The sequence below is a fragment of the Ambystoma mexicanum genome, chromosome 10 (assembly GCF_040938575.1).
Source record: "Ambystoma mexicanum isolate Mex_15411 chromosome 10, UKY_AmexF1_1, whole genome shotgun sequence".
In the NCBI taxonomy this organism is placed as follows: Eukaryota; Metazoa; Chordata; class Amphibia; order Caudata; family Ambystomatidae; genus Ambystoma; species Ambystoma mexicanum.
In genome coordinates this window covers 1,351,134,289-1,351,156,190 of record NC_090932.1, presented here as the reverse complement: position 1 = coordinate 1,351,156,190, position 21,902 = coordinate 1,351,134,289, and positions in this window count along the sequence as shown.

Below are 21,902 nucleotides of genomic sequence, written 5' to 3'. Positions count from 1 at the left end.
AGGATGGCACAGACCTGTTCATGATGACGTGTGTGGTCCCGCCAGGAAGCACGCACATCATCACGAATTACACCTGTGCATATCGCGACACCGACTAGCACGGGATCAATCCTGTTATGGATTGCCTGGTCTGCAGGTAGAGGAAGGTCAGTTGACGTGGACTCATCCTTTACCTGTGAAACGGCCTGGACTGAGGCATGTGTGCCGGTGCACAGTAATACAGTCGTAGGATCAGGGACAGGATTGGGCACAGGCCCCTCCGCGGTGACCTGCGCTGCCTCCTGCCCCTGGACTGCATCAATTGCACGTGGCATCACCCCCTCCAGGCCCCATGTGTGGGTCTAATGCGGCTTTCTACTCCACCACAACCACCACCGACCTGGATGCCTATTCACCATCTTCCTCACTGGATTGCCCCTGTGGGGGCTCACCGGCTCCTTCCGCTGCCGAGGATCCCATGTCCAACCTCGCCCTCTTGGACAGCCCTCGGCAGCAGCGGCCGTAGTTGCGGACGTGACACCAGTCCCCTCACTCCCGAAAGATGTTGGAACCTGGGAGGGTGACTGGGCCTTGTGTCTCCGGCTGGTGGAGGCATCCCTGCCGCTTGGCTCCACATCACCGTATCTGCCCTCTTCCTCCATCGTCGCTGTAGATAGGGAGACATTGAACACAAGCATCAGGGTACTGAAAAAATGTCTGCTAGACACAAAGCAAATGCACATGAGTGGCACTGTCAAACATCATAACCATCATCACCCTTCACAACACACGGGTCAGTGCAAGCAACACACATGCAGAAACAAGCATGGCACGTGCAACAGACATTTGCATCCATGTCCATGGCACTGTGTGAACATCAGAAGGGGGGCTGAACCTCACATGCATCATGGGACATGCAGATCACATGCAAACACACCACCGGACAGTCATGCATCTGGCCATGTCTACCTCCCATCACAGTGCATTCATGGACAACTAGGCCGCCTGAGTCAATTCACACATTGTGATGGTCATGTGTCATGCATCCATGGCATTTTCCAGTCACACACACTACTCAGACACACGCACTTGTACACCATGCATGACCATGAAGGTGACATAAGCATCCATGTATCACACCCCAAACATGGCCAAGTCCAGACACAGGCATGCAAACATGTGTGCGTCGTCACATGCTGGTGCACATCATGCATCACAACACAGAAACTATTGATGTGGAACACGCTTGACTGGACTCACATGCAGCACTGTCATGTCCCTGCACACAGACATCCATACATGAGGCATGCCAGACATAAGGCCAAGGTGCACACTCCAGCCACACCTCAACATGCACTATACTGGACAAGAACACATGGACACTTACCACTCAACTCCAGATGGGTCTGCAACAGTAGGCCCTGGTGGTAGAGCTGGCCGTATGCGCTCCAAGACCCTCATATGGTTGTTACTCAACTGGCCCCAGCACCCCACTTCATCCTCAGCCTCGACGAGGCACCGGGCCTTGCTGAGGGTCCTGGAGCTGAAGTCCTCCCAGCCCTTCAGGACATGCTTGTAGTCGCAGGGTGCTACCTCCTCCTCGTGGATGGCACCCACAATCTCCTCCCAGAACCTCCTCCATCCTTCCTTGTCGATGCACAATGTTGAGAAGAGGGCATCATAATGCCCCAGGACTTGCTCCACCAGGATGCCAACTTCATTGGCAGTGAAGCTGGCAGCCCTCTGGCTCTCTGCCGGGAGGTTGCCACTGGCCCCAGATGGTGTTTGGTCTGACATGGCAACCCCTGAGGCAGGTGTGGGTTGGCAACTGGGTCCTGGGGCTGGGCTGTGGAGCGATGGTACAGCAGTCGGGAGTCTTCTGTTTCATCAGAGGTGGTTGCAGCAACAGGACCTCTGGCAATGTCTTCTGTGCCGGCACCAAATTGCAGGGCACATTGGCAGCAGGCACACTGAGTTGGCTGGCAGCAGCAGATGACTCGTAGGAGGCAGCTCGGGCGTTGGGGGCAGGTAAATGGCCTCGTGGGCAGGAGCGTGGTCTTCCGTGTGTATTTGCGTGGCCAGCTTGATGTAGAGTGACTCCGCATGTGTAATTCGAGGAAAGGTCCTTAGCACGTAAGCACATAAGTGTCATGACATGTGCGGGTGTTGCCTTCGGTACAGGTTAAAGGTCCACGTAGAACACCAGTTCGCTGCATGTGCTATTCGTGGGGATCGACACGTGTGTTACTTTACTTGTGGCTTCACACGCGATCTCTTCACTGCGGTTACCGTTCGTACTTCTTGTTTTGTTTTGGGAATTGCATATGTGTTTTTCTATTCCACGCAAGGCAGACAGTGAGTCGCGCATGCTTTTCTTTCCTACTGTGGTTGCCCCTGTGTGTCGTGTACCCCATTTTCGAGGTCAGAGTAGCCTGTGTGTTCCACACATATGCATTTTTTGTGTTCCTGTGTGCCACGGCATACTGCCTGACGTTTATTCCATGCACGTGGGCTACCAGGGGGGTTGCGTGCATGTTTTTTTTTTGGGGTGCCTGAGCGTTGCGTGGCCTGTCATTTTCCCCCAGTGGTCTCAGTCAACCTCGCGGGAGCACAGGGGTGCGTCTACCATCACGTACCCTTCCCCCTTCACCCCAATTGCCCAGGACAATTGTTGTGTGCACCTCCCATTCGCACTGGTCCATCAGTGCCATGGTTGGGAGGCCACCAAAAGGTTAGGGGGGCAAAACTGTGCGACTTCTCATAGGTGGGCATGTTGGGGCACGTGGCCAAGGTGGCCCGGGAGTCCAGGGAGGCCAAGGTGGCTGCCGAGGGGGACGTGGTCAGGGTGTTCCACAGGGGCAGGATGTCGAGTCACATGCTGGTGCAGCCATGCCACCAACCCCCCCGGCTCAGGGAGATGCTGCTGCTGCAGACTCCCCGGCACCCATCTGACTGACAGGCAGTGTCATCTGCTGTCACAGGCCCCCAGGTAGTGGAAGCTGCAGGTGCAGCTGCGGCTACCACCACCCAGGCTCGGGGTCAGCCAGCGTGGGCTGCGGTGGCACAGGAGGACTCCCAGGCAGATTTCGTGTGTCTAAGGTGGCTGTGACCAAGCCACGTGTATCTGGGGCAGTGGTGAAATCTGCTGCCCCGAGCAGCCAGGTGGTGGAAGCTGCAGGGGCAGATGCAGCCAACACCACCCCAGCTGTGAGTCTTCCAGTCAGGACTGTGTCGGTCACAGCCCCTGGCCCCGAGGCAGTCATGCCCCTAGCGACAGCACCCAGCAGCCAATGACGCAAGTCATGCATTCCGTCCTCATGCCATTGCCTACTCCCATTGGCCAGTCCACCAGCACCCCTGCCCCCACTGACCAGAGTGGCAGTAGCCACTCAGGGTCCGCACAACCCGCCAAGAGGAGGAAGCGTGTTTCTGCACAAGAGGCTGGGACTACAGACACGGCTCAGGCCTCCGGCACGTCAAGGAAGAAGAGTTTCAATAAAGTGGAACTGGATGCATTGTGGGCTCCGTGTCGGGAAACGACCGCGAAATGCCGGTGGGGCCAGGGTGCCGAACTACGCCTGCCCATCGTAACGCCCACTGGCAGTGCATTTCGGGAAAGTGTCAGTGCCATGGGATTTGAGAAGCGCACAGCTGATGATTGCTATAAGCGTTGGACTGACCTCCGACGCTGTGCAAAAAACAAGCGGGCTTCTAATTAGGCCTCAACTCTGGTGACTGGCGGTAGGCCAGCATCAGTGGATGATGTACTCACTACTCATGAGGAGATAGCTTCAGGGTTTATCAATGAGGCTCAAATCCAGTGAGTGGGAGAGGTTCTGGATTTTGATGCAATGTCCGGTGAGTGTTGATGCGTGTGTGTCCAGCCCATGTGTGTTTTGCTTGTGTGATGTGCTGTGATTGACTGCCAGTTCAGGCTATGTATTCATGAGTGCCATGTGTGACCCATGCAATGCTTCACTGATGCGTGATTGTGATGCAGGCTGCATGCAGGCCATGTGCTGCACACAGAGCCAATCCTCCTCTACACACCTGCACCCTCCTTACATGCAAGACACTCGGCAGCCTCTCTTGTCCATATCCTTGCTCCCGACATGTTTGCTTATAGCCTGTGCTGATCTTCCACTCAACACTCGGCCTATGTCGTCACATGACTGATGTCTCTGTGAGGTCACCCTGCAAGCTGGTCCCCCTCAGGGGCATGCTTCCTTGCTTCTCTATCCCCCAGCAACTCAGTGCCTCCATGGTACTGGTGATTCACATGTTGGACTCATGAAATGGCCTGTCCCAGAATTCTGTGTATATGCACACTTCCCTCTGCAACTCTGCCAGACCTGTACTGTGTGGTACATCCTTTGTCCTTGATGCAGGGTGTATCACTTGCACTGTGCAGATGGCACAGGCTCACAGTGGACATGAATGTTCCTTCATGGACCATGTGCATTCCCAGCAAGCCCTATGGGTCCGTGTCAAGCTACTCATTCGACTCCATCTCTGGTATTTCATGCGTCTCATGGTATTTGGTCATCCCTTTCATGCTTACTCAGGGTCAGTGCCTCATCACGCCCATTTTTTGGGTGTCCTTGTCTGTCTCGAGTGTAGGATTCCCTCTGGTACAGCCTCCCTGCCTCTATGCAACTGGTGTTGTAGCTTCAATGTGTCTTGGTGAACTTCTGATGATTACTCATGTGTTGTGCTTTCTGTCCTCCTCTTATCTGCTGTAGTCTCAGATGACTGAGGTGATGCAATAGACACCTGCCCACACAGTCTGCTACAACACAGTACTCTGATCCACCATTCTGAGACATACACTGCCTCCCAGCCATTCCCCAAAAGGGGGGGGGGGTACTGTATCCCGACAATCCACTTCCAACACTTTGCACATGATGACTGCAATTGCCCTTACACTGCCATCATCACACAACATTGACATGTCTGCGTGTGTGTTTCAATTGACAGTTCAGACCGTACACATGTACTGCACTGCACCCACACACTTCTGAGCCCTGTTTCAGCCTTCAACATGCCTATTCACTTCTGTGATGTCAAGGTGACCTAGCAATTATGTATCCATGTGCCTTCCTTCACTGTATTGCAACACACTGGCATTGTTGCATCCTGTGACACGTGTGTTTTTAGTCGTAGTGATTGGCATGTAGTGTATGGTGACATGCTTTCTACATGGGCCACGGAAAGTACTATTTGACTTCCATCTGGGGCTGGTTGACAGTTTTGCAATGCCTATGCTACGTGCCATATGTTTGTTGGCATCTGTCATTTTTGTGTAAGGTCTATGCAATACAGGAGCTTGTTTGTGATGCAGGTGCTATGCAACATGCAGTACATGTGTAGGCTTCACATTTGACACGCATCCATGTCTGCTTTCAGGGTCACCTTCCATTTTACTTCCACTGCATGCATGCCGGAGTGTGTGTCATGTGTGACATGGCTGCTTCATGTGTTGGCTATCAATGTTGTGATGTCTATGTGTGTGGTATATGCTGGTGACATGTGTGCTCATGTGTTTTTTTGTTTTGTTACAGGTGATGAGGCACTGGAAGAAGAGGAGGAGATGGCAGAGAGGGTGGAGGGTTTAGGGCACCAACCAAGCACCAATGGAGGGCGTGGTGTGGTAGGCCACGAGCATCCATTGGTGCTCCAGACCATCCTGTCCCGGACTGGCTCTGGGTGTGCCTCTGAGGATCTCTTTGACTCTGATGTTGAATCGGATGTTCATCAATCCATGCTGTTGCAGTTGAGTGATTCTGCAGTGGATGCTGTTCTGCCCGACACACCTGTAGTGGGGGTAGAACCCTCAAGGGGTCAGTCAGTGTTGGAATCTCTAGGTCATGCTCCACACCATTTGCTCCTTTTCCTTGGACAGCAAATCAATGGAGGAATGCAGTCCTGCAGCCACAGGCAGCGCCAGCACAGCAAGGACCAGGGCTCCTTGGGCCAAATAGGTGTGCTGTCTGGCAACGCGGTTGCCATGCTTGTTTGTTTGTTTGTTTGTTTATTTATTTGTATCGCGCACCTTACCCAGGGGCAACAGGGCGCAGGCAAAAGATAATTCGAAGCTTACAATGTTGCAGAAATATACACTTTGAGGTAGTGATAAAGATAATCAGAATTACAGGAATAAGAAATGTACAAATCTTCATGCATTGAAAGTCAATATCAATGCAGGGGTAAATATACAAATATGTACAGGGCTGTTAAAGGCGGGTACTCCTGAGAAAAATATTCAGGATTACAGGAATATGAGGTATACAAATCTTCATACATAAAAGGTCAATATCTAGGAGGTAAATGTACAGATGTGTGCTGTAAGGACTGTTAGAGGCGAGGGCGAAGTCGCGAGCAAGGTATCACTATCTATGCCTAGGAATAGAGAGTGCAGCTACATACAAGGGTTATTGGAGTTAAGGTGACTGATGAGGTGTCTTCTAAAGTGTAAATATGGTTGGTCAGCTCTTAGGTTGTGTGGCAGAGAATTCCAGAGTATGGCAGCTTTCACCGGGAAACTGTTCCCACCAATGGTGGAGAGTTTGAATCTGGGAATTATCAGGCGGTTGGAATTGATAGTTCTTGTTTGTCGGATGGAGGACTTTCTCTTTACGTTGTCCATCAGGTAGCTGGGGGCGGCATTGTTGAGGGCTTTATGGGTTAGGGAGGCCAACTTTAGTTTGATTTTGTTGTCTGTGGAGAGCCATTTCTGTTGGCGTCTGGTGGTTGAGATATGATCTCTCTTATTAATGCCGAGGGCAGCTCTCAAGGCATTGTTTTGTAGGATTTGAAGCCTGTGGGTAATGGCTTTGTTAGCGCCACTATAGAGGGCATTACCATAATCGAGCCTGGATAGTATGAGTGCTCTTGCCAGAATCAAGCAGCTGTCATTGGATAGGAATGGTCTGCCTGCCCTTATTAATTTGCAGGTGTACGCAGTGGTAGATGCTAGTGAGTTGACCTGTTTAGTGAATGACATAGTGGCATCTAGATAAAAGCCGAGGGTTTTTACTTCCCTGGATACTCTGATGAGATTGCCATCTATGTTGAATTTGGCATATTGAAGGCCTAGTTTGTTGATATTAGCGGGGGAACCTAAGATGATGAGCTCTGTCTTGTCATCATTCAGGCATAGACCATGCGATGCCATCCATGCCTGAATGATGAGATATACCCTATTCACCAACTCTCCGTCCTTACTGTGATCCCCTGAAAGTGGGACGAGAATCTGAGTGTCATCAGCATAGTTAGTGTAGGTGACACCCAGATGGTCCAGATCGTTGAACAGGGGTTTGGTGAAGATGTTATATAGTGTGGGGGAGACGCATGAGCCCTGCGGGACTCCACAAGTAATAGGAGAGGGGTCGTCTGCTGCTGAAGGGGAGAAGACTCTCATGGTTCTCTCGCTCAGAAAGGATTCAATCCATTTGATAGCTTCTGGGGAGAAGTGAGCAGCTGAGTCAAGGTGTCTGCAGAGGACCTTGTGGTCGACGAGGTCGAAAGCCGCAGAGAGGTCGAGTAAGAGGAGGAGTGCTGTCTTGCCCTTGTCCCTCAGATCATCAATTTGGGTTTTCAGATCGATAAGGGCTGTTTCCGTGCCATGTAGTGGGCGGAAACCTGATTGTCTGGAGCCTAGTAACTTGTGTAGCTCTAGGTATTTTTGAATCTGGACATAGGCAACTTTGTCCAAGATTTTCAGTAGGAAGGGTACCGTGGTGATGGGTCGGTAGTTGGTGGGGATGAGGGGATCAAGCGTCTGTTTTTTGAGGAGGGGGAGTACCCAAGATTGTTTTAAGTTGGCAGGGTTGCTGCCTGAGGAGAAAGAGGCGTTTATGAGTTTAGAGATAAAGGGCGACAGGTCTCTGGCTGCGTCCTTTATTATGTGTGCGGGGCCGATATCGCCTTTACAGTTTGATGGTTTAAGAGAAAGGATGATTTTCTCAACCTCCAGGGTGGTGGTTTTAGAGAAGGTGAATGAGTTGATGTGTGTACTTGGTGAGGCATTGGGCGGAGATATGGGAGGGATAGTGAGGTTTAGGGAGTCTTTTTTTAGTTGAATTTTATTTTGTAGGGTGTTTATTTTATTTGCTAGTGCTTGTTGGATGTCTGTGCACCAGGTCTGGTTCTTAGTGCAGGTGTCCGGTGTGGCAATGGGTGACTCAAGTTCCTTCAGTATGGAAAAGAGCTCCTTCATACTTGAATTGGAGTTGGCAATGCGGATGTTATAGGAATTCCGTTTGGCTAAGCAGATTTCAGCTTTGTAGTGACGAGAAATCGTGTCAAGGATGGCTTTCTTTTCACTGGAGGGGCATAGTTTCCAATCAGCTTCACATTTTCGCTCTTTTAGGTGGAGGGCTTTGAGTTCGGGTGTATACCATTTGTTTAAATGGGTTTTTGGCTTACTGGTGCGAAGTTTGAGTGGGGCAATTTTGTCCATGGTAGTTAACATGATTTATTATATTCGTGAACTAGTGTGTTGGGATCTAGATTGTATGGCAGTGCGTTTAGGGTTGGAAGGATAGCTGGGATGATTTTTTCTATTGAGATATTTTTCTTGTTTCTTGTGAGGCAGGGTGGTGCCAGTGACACGGTTGTGGTAGGTGATCTAGAGGTCAGTAGGTTAAAAGAGACCAACGAGTGGTCGGTCCAGGGTAGTGGTGTGGTGGCGGTGATGACCGCTGAGCAATTAGCATCAGCAACCCAGTTTAGGGTTCTACCCTTCAGGTGGGTGGGTAGGTTGACTTTTTGAGAGAGTCCGAGTGATGAGATCGTATTGGCTATGGTAGATGCATGTATGTCTGCTGGGTCGTTGAACCCTAGGTTGAGGTCCCCTAGTAGCAGTAGTTGTGAGGTGGTTTTCGCATTGTTAGAGATAAGGTTGTGTAGATCTTCCTCGAACGTTCCAAGTGGACCTGGTGGTCTGTAGATCAGGTGGATAGTGAGGGATTGGGTGTGATTTATGGGGAGTTTGGCAGTGAGGGATTCACACGATTGCAGAGTTTGGGTCGGGGCTAGTCTGAGAGCTAAGCTTACTTTGGATATGATGGCGATGCCACCGCCCCGATTACCTACCCGGTCCTGCCGAGATATAGTGTAGCCGTCTGGGATGGCCAGCATTAGAGATGGGCCTGCTGCATTGTGGAGCCACGTTTCAGTTAGAGCGATGAAGTCTAATTTATCTTTGATAATTAGGTCTGCTATATCAAGGGCATGTGCGACCAATGATCTGGTATTGAGGAGAGCTCCTTTGTAGGAGTGTACATCTGTTTTTACCAAGATGTTTGTATGAGTGATAGGCTTGGACTTGGTTGTGGGGATAGTGGTGCCTTTGGTGGACCTTTTGGCTTCGCATTTGGAATCAGACAGGGATCTTTGGGGCGGCTCATAAAGTTTAGAGAGTCTGGCGCGAAGTTTGTTGTTTCTTTCGGTGGTAGGGCAGGGTTGGGAGGCAAGGGTTATGGGTCCTGACTTGCAATAATATCTTGGGTAGGAAGGGTCAGGATAGTACCTAGTTGTGTAGGAGTTGTGGGTGAGATTAGAGCCTGGCTGGGGAGGGGGGGCTCCTGAGCCAGTCTCCTGGATGGGAGTGTCTGGGGATACGGGCGTGGTCATTGCACAGAAGATGAGTAATATGGTTAGCATTTTCTGCAGTACTGCGCTGGCGTTGTGTGGGAGTAGCAATGTAGGTGTTATCTGGGAGATGGGGTGGGCAGGGGCGAGAAGCAATACAAATACGTATCATTCAATTCAGGCGAGGCAGTAAAGGTGCAATATGCAGATAGGGTAGTAACACCTAGATTCAGTTTGTGGTCAGGGGGTGAACTTTGGGTTGCGGTAGGAGCTCAGTAGTCTCTGGGAGGACATGGGTGGCTATGTAAACAGAGCATGTGCAGGAATAGTGGTAGACAGCGAGTATGCGGTGGGGTATCATCTAGATTCAAATAACACAATTTGGCAAAAGTGCAGTGAGGTATCACCTAGATTCAAATAACACAATTTGGCAAAAGTGCAGTGAGGTATCACCTAGGTTCAAATAGCACAATTGGCAATAATGCAGTGGGGTATCACCTAGATTCAAATAACACAATTTGGCAATAATGCAGTGGGGTATCACTTAGATTCAAATAACACAATTTGGCAATAATGCAGTGGGGTATCACCTAGATTCAAATAACACAATTTGGCAGTAATGCAGTGGGGTATCACCTAGATTCAAATAACACAATTTGGCAGTAATGCAGTGGGGTATCACCTAGGTTCAAATAACACAATTTGGCAGTAATGCAGTGGGGTATCACCTAGATTCAAATAACACAATTTGGCAGTAATGCAGTGGGGTATCACCTAGGTTCAAATAACACAATTTGGCAGTAATGCAGTGGGGTATCACCTAGGTTCAAATAACACAATTGGCAATAATACAGTGGGGTATCACCTAACAGTCCTGCACACGGGTTATGAATTTGGTTACTATTTCCTGGGGTTTCCTGGGGTGTCACAGACACACATAGTGCTGGAGACAATGGTAGCTGGGAGTAGTGCAGTAGTGAAGGCCAAAAGTTACCTAGAATAAGGTGGGCATAGGGTATTGCAGACGGCAGATTTAGGCATAAACAGGCACAGAAACAGGTGGCAGGTGGCAGCGTTGGCTTACCTGGAGCGGTAAGGGCAGAGTTCCTGGCCCCTGGCTCCTATGGCTTCAAACAGGCACCCAACAGGCCTTAGTGTGGCCTTCGTGAGGGCCGGCGTATCCGCCTGCCGGCGGATGCCCGAAAGTAGAAGGAGGCGGTCTCAGCCTCGTTTCGGCGCCGCGATGCGCCCGGCATTGGGAGGTCAGGCAGGCCTCGGGACCTGATCAGGCAGGTCTCTCGGGACCTCCTCGTCGACGCTGGCTGCTTGGGCGGCTTCAGGGAGGGGGAGAGGGCTCCTGCTCTCTTCCCTAGGTAAATAGTGCGCCACCGGGGAACACTTTGTGGGAAAACCACATGTATGCCATTGCACAGCAAAAGGGGGCAGTTATTAAGATGATGGCTCAGGGCATGGAACGTGTGGCGAATTCCATTCTCCCCCCTGGTAGGCAGGTGGAGCTCAAGCAGCAGGCAACGCAGTCCTCGTGCCGTACACACAGGCTGGCGCCAACCGGGACCGACGGGCTGAACTGGAGGCTCTGTGCACAGCCATTGCTGCTGCGGCAGAGGCTCACAGCAAAGCCCTGCGGGAACAGAACATCTCCCTCAGACATACTCTGGCTACGCTTTTGATGGGCCAGGGTACACGGGCGGAACAGCGGATGGAGCAGCTGGAATACACCATCTCGGCTGAACACCATACAAGCCGTGAGGAGGTCCATCTGTCAAGTGAGACAATGCAGGCAGAACTCTGTGCTACATGCAAGACCTTGCAGGAGGAACTCCGTGCTACACGTGATGTGCTGCATGGGGACCTCTGTGCCATCTTCCTTCAGGACCAGGCTTACCAGACCTGCATGCTTGCTGCCATGGATAGGTATGCCGGGGATATGCATGGGCAGGCACCCTTACCATGCACACCTCCTGATATTCAGCCAGAGGGTGACAACAGTGACGACTGATCTCTCACTTCGGCTTAGCCATGCAGACCATGAGCCCATGGAGGATTTATTTTGTTTGTCTCAACATCAACACATGTGGGTGTTGTGGTGCAACCTGCACCCCCCCTCCTGGGTGACCCCCCTCCCCCACCGGTCGACAATGGCCATTCTTTTTTTTCTTTTTTTGTCTATTGTGCATTCATGTCACAGTGTGTAAATGCCACAAAGCATCCAAAGGCATCCATTGTGTGTTCCGGCTGGGCCCATACAGGCTTGTATCGTATTAGTGTTTGTGGCTTGGGGTCCGGACACATATGCCACTCCTGCTTCCCCTTTCCATGGGCTTGCAAGGATGGCACCATGTGACAGTAACTTACACAGAGGCATTGGGCTTCTGTCATATCTGTGGCCAGTCTGAAGTCCAACATGTGTATACACCCCTAGTGGGTTTTCATGATGGTTTCTCCAGTGAATGGTTAGCCTGCATTTTGGTGAGTATATTGTTAACTGTGCATATTTTCATGTTGCTTATTCATGTATTGCCTTGCCTGTCTACATTGTTGATGCACTTCATGCTGTATGCGGTAGCCTGGCCCCTTTAGCTGCCAGAGCCACACTCAAGATGGAAGGGGGCCGGGTGTTGGCAATGTCACATTGAGGCACTTGTGCTATAGTGATTGGTCACTGTCTGACGTTGTCTCTGTTGGGTCCTGTGTTCATGATATGTTATGCTGGTAAATAGATAGTCCTGTGTTGGGTTTGCTTTTGATTGTCAGGGGATCGGGGAGATTTTTCTGTTGCCGATGAGTCCCCAATGGAGTGGTTCACATGGAAATGTACGCAACACTGAAGGTTCTTACATTTCATATGCAAACATGCATTGAATACCCCATGCAAACTTACACCCTCAACACACATAGAACACACCCCCACCCCCAACTCCACCCCAACGTACCTCCACGCACACACTACTTACCTTCAGAGACATGCTGTGTCCCTGCTGTGCAAGTTTACTTTAACTTTTGTGGTCGGGAACTGGCGCCACAGTTTCATTTGTTTTGATTATTTTTTCTGCAGCAGCAGGGGTTTACAGCCCGCAACCCCCGCTCTCTTTACTGTGTAGTGTAGTGAGCGGGGTGTTGCGGGGGACAGCTCTGCAGCACCCACAATGTTTTTTTCTTTTTTAATTGCCTGAAATGCATTCCACCTGAGGTTCAAACTGTTGGTGTTCTAACATTTGGTGGCATGCATTTATGTCCTTTTGGTATAGGTTGGATTGTTTGGATCAGTCTTTTCGTGGGAGTCCACGTCTGAGGGAATTGTCTCTAGCCTGTTTCCATTTGTCACGGTGCACTTTGTGACAGTTGTGTCATGTGTTGTGAATTTATTTTGGAGTGTTCACATTGCATGCCATGGCAAGTTTTGTTGGACGGGTGACATGGAGTTGAGGGGGGCTTAGGTGACATACCAGGATTTTGCTGTGCTGTTTTGTATGGGGGTGGTGGAATCTGTAGCTTGCATGTGTGCCTTTTGGTCACACAGGATTGTGTTTGTTTCAGTGGCTAGGGATGCACACAATGCTGCAATTCCTAGGACACATTCTCAGGGTGGTAAGGTTGTGACAGTTGAATGCCCCTTTGGCATCATCGATTTTCACCTGGAATGTGCCAGGCCTGTGTGCACTCCGTGTGCCTGTGTGTACCACAAGCTGGGTACGGGCTTCCTCGCCACGTGCCCTATCCCCTCCCATGTGCAGCAGGCGTGCATGTAGTTGGGGATATGGGGGCACCACCATGTCCACCGGTACGCCTCGCTGTGTTGCAACATTGTGCAGGACACATGCTGCCACAAAGATCCTGCACACTACTAGGGGCGCACATGGTAGCTGCCCATCAGAACAGTCAAGGGAGCATAAACGTGACTAGAGCACTCCGAATGTGCGCTTCACTATGCCCCTGGTTACAACATGAGCTACCTGGGGTGGTGTGGTGGGGTTCCGTATTGGCGTCATCATGTAGGCGCTCAGAGGGTAGGCACTATCCCCTGGGGAGGTGATAATGGTTGTCATTAGTTGGGTTTGTGTATTTGTCTGTGTGTGACATGCATGCATATGGACAGGCATTTGTACTCACCAATGAGCCATGTGCTGCCATGCCTCCCAGCTTCCAGGTCCCGGTGTAGGGCTGACATTCTGAATATGAAACTGTCATGGGTGGACCCGGGATAGTTTGCATAGACAGAGGTGATGATTCCCTTGGTATCTCATACAACCTGCACATTGATGGAATGCCAGTGCTTGCGGTTGCGATAGATGTGCTCAGTGGCCCTAGGTGAACGTAGGGCCACATGAGATGCCCCCAACTATGGCATTTGTCCGCTGAAATGACCCAGTGGCCAGAAAATGCAGTACATTGAGCACCTTTTCCAAGGGACTCAGTGCTTGGGAGCCCAAGGTGGGTCTAGTGAGGTCATCCTCCCACTCAGTGACCAGGTCTAGGATGATAAGGGGGGGAAACCTATACCTGCCATAGACCTGGTCATCAGGCATCCCAAAAAGGCTGGTCCTGGGTAAAAAAATGTGGAATGTGGCTATCCTCCTCCTGTGGTGTCCCACGATCACTGCTGCGAGAAATGGGACATTCAACATAGCTGTATATGATTGTTTGTTGTTTGCACGCACTTTTATGCTGCGCAGGGGTGCTTACGCCTGCTTTCGCCTGGCGTACATGTTTCGGGCTTTGCGCGTGTTTTGGCACGTGCAGGTTTACTCTGTTCAATTCCATGAATACGTGTTGTTAGCGCGCGTGTGAGCCCCTCAGTGGGGTATTGAGCTTTTAAAATTTGTGGGCCCCGCCATCTTGTGTCTGTTTCTGGTGCCTGTAGGCAGGGCCCCTGCTTCAGCGGTCTCTCCTGAGGCTGATGTCTGGAGCCGTGAGTCCCCATGGGTTCATCTGAAGCTTTATGGATATCGCCCTCCATCGCCAACCAGTATTCCTGGCCATTGTATTCAAAGTTCAGAGAGAAAGCGAATCCCCAGTGATAGCGCAGTCCTTTCTCCGTCAGCCACCTGGTGAGAGGGCTACACATCCTTCTCCTCGTAAGTGTTAGGGCCGAGAGGTCCTGGAAGAGGGTCACCCAGGCTTCCTCATAGCTGATTCGACCCTCCCTCCGGGCTCATTCCAAGATCCTTGTTCTTTGTTTGTAGTAGTGGAAGCATGCCAGCACTGAGCACGGCCCCCTCGAGCTTCCTCCCGCTCTGTGTGTCCGGTCAATGGTGGGTTTGTCCATGATGTCATCACCGAAGAGTGTACATACCACTGCTCTGATGGCCCTTCTGATGCAACCCTCTGTTTCCCCATTCTTTTCTGGGAAGCCAAAGAAGCGCAGGTTGTTGCGGCGTTCCCTATTCTAGACATCGTCCAGTTTGAGTGTGGTGTCTGCCTCCCTCCTCTCCAGCTGTGCCAGCCTTACTCCTGTTTGAAGCTCCAAGGTGCCCACTGAGGTCTGGTTGGCTTCCAGCCCTTGTATCTTGCCTTCCACCGAGACGAGTCACTGGTCCATTTTGCCTAGTCTCTGCTCAAGGGCTGATCTGATGCCCCTGATCTCTTCCTTAAGGGCCACAACATCTGACTTTGTGGCAGCCAATTCGCCCACCATGCCAGCTTCCGAAAGGGCCAAGCCCACCCCGGCGCGCTCCCCACCTTCAAATCGAAACCTCTGCAGTGTGGCTCTCCAGCTCATGTGCTGGGGGGGTGGACAAGCAGATGCGAATACTCCTTGGCTGCTTCTTGGCACTTCACCGATCTCCTTTTAGGCTGTGGTGCTGGTGTCTCATGCCTACCACTGCCTCTTTCCAGGGGGGCTCCGTCCACCCTGGATCTAGTCCCTCTCACCTTCCTTCTTTTCACAAACATATGGGGGCCCTAATCCAGACCAGTACCTCTCCCATGTGGTCCCCTCTGATCCCCCTGTGGGGCCCCGCTACCTTTGTACACTGGGGGACTCCCCATTCCCTTCCACCATTGTGGCAGGGCTTCTTAGTACAGCCTGCATCGGTCTCTCCTCCGTCCCTGTGGGATTTTTCTGCTCTTGGGGCTTGCTCCCCAGACCCGGGCCTAGGCCCAGGGCAGCGACTGGGGGGCAGACCTCCCAGTATTCAGGGACGGTCCCCACCTCCAGACCCTCCTTCCACCCTCTGAAGTCCAGCCTCCAGTCGGGCCACCCTGGCCTAGGTGTCCCTTAGAGCCCCTGTTATTGGACCCTGAGCAGGTGGGGCCTCTTCAAAGACTCACCCCCGGTCTGGCTTTCCTCTTCATCCCATGGGCCACCAAACAGGGTGCTGTCTGTGTCTCTGAACACAGGGCCTCCAGGTCGGTGTCTCTCACCATGTTGCTGGCTCAGATCAGGGGCTGGATGGCCACTGGCACTCTTGTGTCTTCGTTGCAGCGCTGCTGCAGTCACCTACTTGCTGCTCAAAAAACGACTTTGCCCTTGCTTTTGTGCCGCCAGGTTGCCTCAGTTCCTTATAGGCAGGATTCTCAAGGGGCAGGTCTTCACGTGGTTTCCCAAGGTTCACTGCCGCAGGCTGGTGATCCCTGTCTCTCCCGCTTGACACACGGCAAGCTCGGCCAGATCAGCTCCAAACGTGGAGCGAGTGCACCCCGCAGCCTCTCCTCACGGGGGGCACCTCTGAATCTGTGCTCTGGGTGGGTAAAGCGTGGGGTCAGATCCCCTTTGTGTCCATCTGGCTTGGAGCCAGTGGAGTAACTTTACTGAAAATGTTGGGGGACACATGACAACTGAAGGAAAGGAGCGGGGTGGGTGAAGGGTGGATGGTGGCTCTGAGGGATAACACTGAACTACGACACCACAAGAGTCCCGTGCTGACGTTCTCTTATAACTTGCGTAAGACTGGTTCCGTATCTTTAAAATTTATTTTTTTAAGACAAGAATACACTGCATTGACAACAGTAAAAAATGCCAGTCTAGCCAATTAATAGCACAGCATGAATAAAGTCATGTCACAGAAAGAAAGGGTTAGACTGGCAGCCCCAGAATCCCAGTCTGAGTCTAGCCATGAAATATTTCATATTTGCCTTCTCGATGCCCATAAACAAGCGCCGCACCTGCCAAGCACCTCTTGCGCTCACATATGCATACATACATACACACACACACACTAAAAAGTCAAACCCATTAACCATGGACGGCATCAGGGCCTTTCAACCATTTCAAATAAACGAGGCCTCGAGTCTCAGGGGTGGCACCCAGAACCTGGCCCCATGTTGCCAGTCAGCATCCAGCGGTCTTGTAACACAGCATTATATTAGTTTCTCTCTATTTTGGTTCTGGGGCTTAAAATGTGCACTTTGCAGCGCTCACATTCCAAACTGAATTTTCTCTTCCCACGGGATACACCAAAGCATTATCACCTATTTGCCTTCTAACACTGGTTCCTCCACATCAGCCACATGCTGTCAAATAAGAGTTTGGAGCTCTTCAGTGGGCATTTAGCTGCCTGGCCGCATCAGTATAATTGGCGGCTATTAGCCTTATTTTTGTAACCATTGTAATGTATGCACCCCATGGGTGCCTCAGACTGTTTTTGCTCTTATTTATTTATTTATTTATTTATTTATTTATTTATTTATTTAATGTGATTTAGTCTAAGCAACTTAAACTTTACACATATCATACAATGCAAAACGAACATACAGTGTCTATATATACATCATATCCTAAATACTAAAACAGCATTAAAAACTTTTCAATATCAATCCATAAACATCACAAATATTTTTAAAAGAAATAAATGGTACCTATCCAAGTTTGCGCAAGACATTAGAACTAAGTATGAGTGCAAAAGTTACCCTATGTACTTAACGAGGCTAGAATGCAAATATATTAGCTAGCACTGTTCTCCAATGGAATGCCTACACTGGATGTAAATATCAGCTCTAATGTTCTGCCATACTCAAACAGATTGTCAGCTATCTAGAGTAATGTAATTGCTACCTTTTCAAGATTTCATAGCAAAGGACCCAGTCTGCATTCTATCTTTATCCATATATTGTAGAGGGCCACTAGTAAGCTCATATTCCCCGAGTTCATACAATATTGCCAAAAAGACAAATCACCAATGGTTTCTAGATTGTGTACGTATTTGCCCAATATTGACTGCATTGTTTTGGCCATGATATGACATTTAGTTAATCAATCTCTGGCTGTCTCAAGGGTTTCCACTTGGTTACAGAGACGGCAAATTCGATCTTCTAAGGGAATTTTTACTCTACTCCCCAAATTCATTCTGGTAGGTAGTTGTTCCAATCTCAGTAAAATAATGAATCGCCTGAGTCTTTTGGCTGGGCAAAGATTTAAATATGCTTGCGGCTTCATGAAATCGTAGTGTCTGTGTTGAACAAACTGATATCTCTTTAGCTTACTCAAGTGAGCGTAGTTCTCTAACCAGTCCCATAAGGCGACCCGTTTGCCGTGCGCATTTTGGACTGCTTTTGAGTAACCAGCTCCTCTATGAATCCAACCTATCTCTGCTAGATATTTATTCATGGACTCATGTAGTATGTTGGTGAAGCGACTTTTGCCTAGTTCCTGTTGGACAGCCATCAGTAACGGATTGGTGGTACCGCTGATCGTCCTCAGAAAAAATCCTGCTCTCTTTTATAATACAATCCCTTTTAAAGAAAGGAGTCCCAGTTCTAACCTTCTGAGGGCCATTGGGACTCCAGGAGGTAAGCCCAAAATCCGGCGCCAGAATTTGCCTTCGATGACCTGGAGCCAAGCCAAATTCGTAGTCCAAAGAGCCTCTACACCATATGTAATCATTGGAATAACCACTTGGATGCATAAATGCAGTGTGGCCCACAGTGTAAAACCACCCTGTTTGCTAGAAAACCTAGCCATCAGGGCAGAAACTTGGGCAGCTCTAATAGTGCGTATTTGTCTACAAGTATTATAGTCACCATGCGGTTCAAATTCGACCCCCAAATATCGATAGTACGGGGTGTATGCAATGTTTGTGTTACCGACCATGAGGTTAGCACGGCTGACTCTTTTATAGGTGTAATTTTATGACTTTGGTTTTCTCAAGGTTAATAGTCAAACCATTATTTTTTAGTGTAATCCCATAGTGCTGTCGCTGATCTTCTAAGTCCACTTATGGTATTATCTAGCAAAACCAAGTCGTCGGCATAGGCTAACACGGCACAAGGGGAATCTCCAATTTTGGGGGGACAGTTGTTGACGGCCTCAATTGCCACTGGTATATCGTGGACATATAAGTTATAGACTAGTGGTGCAGTGACACACCCTTTTTTGACCCCCCCCTATTCTGCGGAACCATTTAATCAAATGCCCTTCTTGATCTAGTTTAAGCCTAACCGTGGTGTTATGGTGGAGGAGTCTGAGGTAATAAAAACGTCCCTTTGGGCACCCAATAATTTCTAATTTTGGAATCGAACGCTGCCTTGAAATCGATATACAGTGCATAGAGTGGAGGCTGCCCCTTGGTGAGCTCTCTAGTGTGTAAAATATCCATCACAGCAAGTTTGTAAGTCGTGGAATATTCCCGCGTAAACCCACTCTGGAATTTACACAGAATTATGCCATTGTCCACCCATTTCTGCATTTCACTTAACAATAAAGATGCAAATAATTTTCCTGTGGCATCTAACATAGACAATAGTCTATAATTATTTGGGTCTAATCGATTTCCTTTTTTGAAAATAGGGATAAGGATCGCAGATGGCCAGGAATGGGGAATTTTTCCATGTTCCAAGATCTTCTCAAACAGAATGGATAATAGACTAGCCCAAAATTCAGGATAGTTCTTAATAACAACATTGGCCAGCCCATTAGGTCCAGGGGCTCTTGAGGATTTTAGCTCTTTGATTTTGCCCAATATAGCCCCCTGTGAAACATCAAAAGGACGGGCTTTACTTAACGGACTGGTTTCGTCCACCATTGATGCAGAGTTACGTTCTTCCAAAAACTTTTCCCATACATCTCTACTTATAGGATTAACTAGTAAGCCTTTATTTTTGCCCCTAGACTCTCTTAGAAGTGCCCAAATACCTCGCAAATTTTTAGAGCAAATAGTTTGAACTAATCGCTGATGAGCATGATTGCTTACAGCCTTTTTGATGTTCTTAATAGTGGTCCTGTATCTATTTTTTGTTTTCCTGAGCAAAACAAAAAATTGTGGCATTGGAAGGTATTATAGTCACCATGCGGTTCAAATTCGACCCCCAAATATCGATAGTAGGGGGTGTATGCAATGTTTGTGTTACCCACCAAGAGGTTAGCACGGCTGACTCTTTTATAGGTGTAATTTTATGACTTATGACTTTGGTTTTCTCAAGGTTAATAGTCCAACCATTATTTTTTAGTGTAATCCCATAGTGCTGTCGCTGATCTTCTAAGTCCACTTATGGTATTATCTAGCAAAAAAAAGTCGTCGGCATAGGCTAACACGGCACAAGGGGAATCTCCAATTTTGGGGGGACAGTTGTTGACGGCCTCAATTGCCACTGGTATATCGTGGCCATATAAGTTATAGACTAGTGGTGCAGTGACACACCCTTTTTTGACCCCCCCTCTATTCTGCGGAACCATTTAATCAAATGCCCTTCTTGATCTAGTTTAAGCCTAACCGTGGTGTTATGGTGGAGGAGTCTGAGGTAATAAAAACGTCCCTTTGGGCACCCAATAATTTATAATTTTGACCACAACAGATCTCTAGGGATGGAATCGAACGCTGCCTTGAAATCGATATAAAGTGCATAGAGTGGAGGCTGCCCCTTGGTGAGCTCTCTAGTGTGTAAAATATCCATCACAGCAAGTTTGTAAGTCGTGGAATATTCCCGCGTAAACCCACTCTGGAATGTACACAGAATTATGCCATTGTCCACCCATTTCTGCATTTCACTTAACAATAAAGATGCAAATAATTTTCCTGTGGCATCTAACATAGACAATAGTCTATAATTATTTGGGTCTAATCGATTTCCCTTTTTGAAAATAGGGATAAGGATCGCAGATGGCCAGGAATGGGGAATTTTTCCATGTTCCAAGATCTTCTCAAACAGAATGGATAATAGACTAGCCCAAAATTCAGGATAGTTCTTAATAACAACATTGGCCAGCCCATTAGGTCCAGGGGCTCTTGAGGATTTTAGCTCTTTGATTTTGCCCAATATAGCCCCCTGTGAAACATCAAAAGGATGGGCTTTACTTAACGGACTGGTTTCGTCCACCATTGATGCAGAGTTACGTTCTTCCAAAAACTTTTCCCATACATCTCTACTTATAGGATTAACTAGTAAGCCTTTATTTTTGCCCCTAGACTTGCTTAGAAGTGCCCAAATACCTCGCAAATTTTTAGAGCAAATAGTTTGAACTAATCGCTGATGAGCATGATTGCTTACAGCCTTTTTGATGTTCTTAATAGTGGTCCTGTATCTATTTTTTGTTTTCCTGAGCAAAACAAAAAATTGTGGCATTGGAAGGTTCTTCACCTTAATTCTGCGAAGATCAGCTCTTAGGCCCCTCTTAGCATCTCTAATTTCTTTGTTAAATGGCTGTAAATTACATTTCACTCTTATCATTGGTCCCCTAGTACCTGTAGCATGTTTGCCAGAGAAAGCCGAGACCCAATCATGAGGGCTTAGAATGTCCTCATATAGTAAGGATTCAGTGGCCAGTCTTATATTTTTATCCGACCAACTTATTCTAGTCCCAGCATCATTGACCTTTATTGTGCCAATATTACTTTGTGAGGAGGTGTCCCGCGGAATGTTAAAGATACATTGGAGGATCGCATGGTCACTCCAATTATTCAGATCCCTTCCATATCAGCAACTTGATTTAACATATTGGGGCACAAAAACATACAATCCAATGTACTAAATGCAACACCATTAGAACATGTCTGTTTACCTGGAGAATCACTGAGGGTGCGGCCATTGATCATTTCAAGTTCCCCATAGTCAAATAAACGTAACCATCCTTGCCCCTCCACATCTTTTTTGGTGTGAATCATTGTACATTTGTCATTCAACTTGGGATTCAGAGAAGAAATTCCCGCACCTGTCATATGACAATTAAAATCCCCCAAGACTACAACTGCTGAGTTCCCAGGCTTTATCGACCAAGATGTCATTACCTCCTGCAATGCCTCTTGAATTTGTTACCTTATTACTGCTCCAGGTGGATTATACACATTAACAAGCAGGAATCTTTCTGGGCTAACCTCACGCCCACATTCCACCTCAACTGCCATAATGTTATTCTGCTGATTGCATCTGACTTATCT